General features: G+C 43.9%; 1 pseudogene; it reads right to left on the bottom strand.

Annotated features, from left to right (window-relative positions):
- Positions 1-1,208: 1,208 nt before the first annotated feature.
- On the bottom strand, positions 1,209-2,362 carry LOC100668013 (olfactory receptor 52K1-like; annotated as a pseudogene).
- Positions 2,363-3,035: the final 673 nt, after the last annotated feature.

Genomic DNA, 3,035 nt, shown 5'->3' with positions numbered 1-3,035 from the left:
TTGTCCTCCCTCTTCTTTCTCCCATTGTCTTAGTTTCCTAGTGTGCATAACCAGAAAATACAGTGGGAGGCTTTAAAGTATAGGAAGTTATTTTCTCACAGTTTGGGAGGCTAGAAGTTTGAATTCAGGCTGTCAGTTCTAAGGGAAAGTCCTTCTTTGTCTCTTTCACCTTCTAGTAGCTGCTGGCAGTCCTTGGCATTCCTGGGCTGGTAGATGCATCTGCCTCTACCGTCACACTGTATCTTTCCTCTCTGTCTTTTCTCCCTTTTATAAGAGGCCACTCAGAAGGGATTAGGTTTAAGACTCACCCTACTCAACATGATGAAAGAAAAATCCCTATTCCCAGTCAAAGCTACGTTCATAGGCACCCATTGCTGTTGAGTTGATCCCAACTCATAACTTCCATATAGGATAGAGTAGAACTGCCCCATAGGGTTTCCAAGGAGCAGCTGGTGGGTTTGAACTGCCGACCTCTTGGTTAGCAACTGAGCTCTTAACCACTGCACCACCAGGGCTCTTTTACAGGGGTTAGGATTTCAACGTAGCTTTTTGGGGACACTGTTCAATTCATAACACCCATGGTATAGTTCAACTCTCTGGCCTCCCTTTACCAGGGCTTCTTTTTCACAGAAGCAAACAAGTTATCATCTGCTGATTCTTTTATTCCAACCAATATTTATTGAGCAGTCATTGTGTAGGTTTTAATCCAGTGAAGTAGTCACCCAGCATATGTTCCACTTGGCTCTTCACCCAGTTTTTTCACCTTGAGAAACTTTACATAAAATAAAAGAAATAAGGTCACATTTATTTAGTTAATAATTGTGGTAGGCAACTTGTTGCAGATTTTACAGGTCAGCCACTGTAAAAAATTTCCCTCACATTTAGAAGGGTTGACATAACAAAAACATAATAAAAAATGCAGTTGAACAATTTAGAAATTACTGGCCTTTTTTCTTTTTGCGTAATTTTTTAAGTGGACCTTTTTAGAATTTCCTTCTATCTTACCATAATTTTCCTTCTCTGTGATGATTTTTAGGAACTGCTTATTAAAGAGAGACTTCTAAGAATGTGACATTCCAATTACTTTGGCATTTCCCGATGTGTAATTATGTTAGTTAATAGAGACAAGAAACTAAAAAATAAATATTGGGATGTTAACAGGAAGAGCAGAGTTGAGGCCCTTGTGTACTTTTCTTTCCCTATTTTAGAAAAATAAAAACAAAATGGAAGTTTAGGAGAGGAGATTATGATAGTAAATATGACATGTGTGATTGATAGCAGGTTCCTATTTCTTCGTTTTCTGCCTTCCTCTCATGCTTGAGAAAATCAGATAGGGATGGGTAGATGGACAGTTGGTTGTCAGACACCTGTCCTCTGAAACAACCTTACCAGATGCTGCCTGATTTCCTTGGTTCTTGCCCCATAGATAATGGGATTGATCAGACATGGGAGAAGCAGGTATAAGGCGCTAAGAAGGTTGTGTACATCCTGAGAAGCAGTACGGACCATGCGGTAGACGATGGATGAGGTCATAGTGAAAAAGTAGACAGTGAAGATGACCAGCAGGTGGGAGCCACAGGTGTTAAAGGCCTTGGAATGTGCTCTGCTTGATGAAATTCGGAAGGCAGCACGGATGATGCGGGAATAGGAGGCACCAAGGAGGAACGTGTCCAGGACTCTGTTGAAGATGCGGACAGTGAGCCCCACAGTCTTGTTCAGAGAGATGTCCCCACAGGAGAGTTTCATCAGAGCCATGTGCTCACAGGCAAAGTGGTGGATCACGTCTGAGTAGCAAAAGTGAACCTGGGAGGCCAGGAAGACCACTGGAGTCACACTACAAGTGCTCCAGGCAGCTGCCACCCCCACCAGGCCGGCCAGCAATTGGGATGTTACTGTCTCTGTATAGCGGAGTGGGTAGCAGATGGCCACATAGCGGTCCAGGGCCATGACCAGAAGAATGTTGCAGTCAAAGATAATGAGGAAGTAGATGCAGAACATTTGGATCAGGCAGTGGGTCAGGGAGATGTGGTTGAAACGAAGAAGAGAAGCTGAACAGCATGGTGGGCACCACAGTGGTGGCGGTACAGATGTTGACAGCTAGGAGCAGAGCAATGAGTGCATACATGGGCTGATGCAGACTCTTCTGGGCTGCTACTGTGTGGATAATCAGGGCATTGATTGAGATGATCATCAGGTAGAGGCTGAGGAAGGGCAGCACGAGGAGTGTGCGGGACTCCTGTAGCCCTGGGAAGCCCACCAGGAGGAAGCTGGTGTAGGACATGTTGGAGCTTCTATTGCTCCACACTGACATCTTCCCTGGCTCCAGGGAGAAAAGGGAAGAAGAGGCCTGGTGTCTGTGCCTGGACCTTGGCTGTCCCAGCCCCAGCCTCACCAGGCTGGACCAGGTACTTCAACCTCCATGAGCCTTCAGTATACCTAGAGAGATAATGAAACGTTATCTTTCACCATTTAAGGAAATGTCTCAAAAATGACATCGTTCTATAGCCCCATCTTGTTAATTTTTCTTCCTTGTTTCAACAAAGCCATTTTGTTATTGTTAGTTGTTGTCGAGGTGATTCTGACTCATGGTGACCCCATGTGTGCGGAGCAGAACTACTACATAGGGTTTTCAAGACTGTCCAACCTTTTGGAATCAGATCACCAGTCCTGGCTTCCAAGGTGTTTCTGGGTAGATTCGAATCTCCAACCCTTTTAGTCAAGTGCTTAACTGTTTGCACCACCCAGAGACTCACAAAGGTGTAGATCATTCCTTTATTTCTTCTTTCATATCTTTACTGAGCACTGACTTTGTGCCAGGCCATAAGCTACGTGTGTGGAATACAACAATGAGTAACATATTGTCCTTCCCTGAATGAGTCCATATTCTACTGAGCAGGCTAGAAATGATAAGCAATAGTCAGAATACAGTGTGTATGTTAAAATGACTCTCTTAGTGTTTCAGTTTTAGTTGAGGACTGATAAAGCCAAGAGGAAAACAAAAATCAAATAGTTTTTCTCACATTGTGAAGATGAGG

This window comes from Loxodonta africana, chromosome 7 (assembly GCF_030014295.1).
Source record: "Loxodonta africana isolate mLoxAfr1 chromosome 7, mLoxAfr1.hap2, whole genome shotgun sequence".
Taxonomy (NCBI): Eukaryota; Metazoa; Chordata; class Mammalia; order Proboscidea; family Elephantidae; genus Loxodonta; species Loxodonta africana.
The sequence above is the reverse complement of the archived record's forward strand: the minus strand, read 5'-3'. Positions and strand labels throughout refer to the sequence as shown.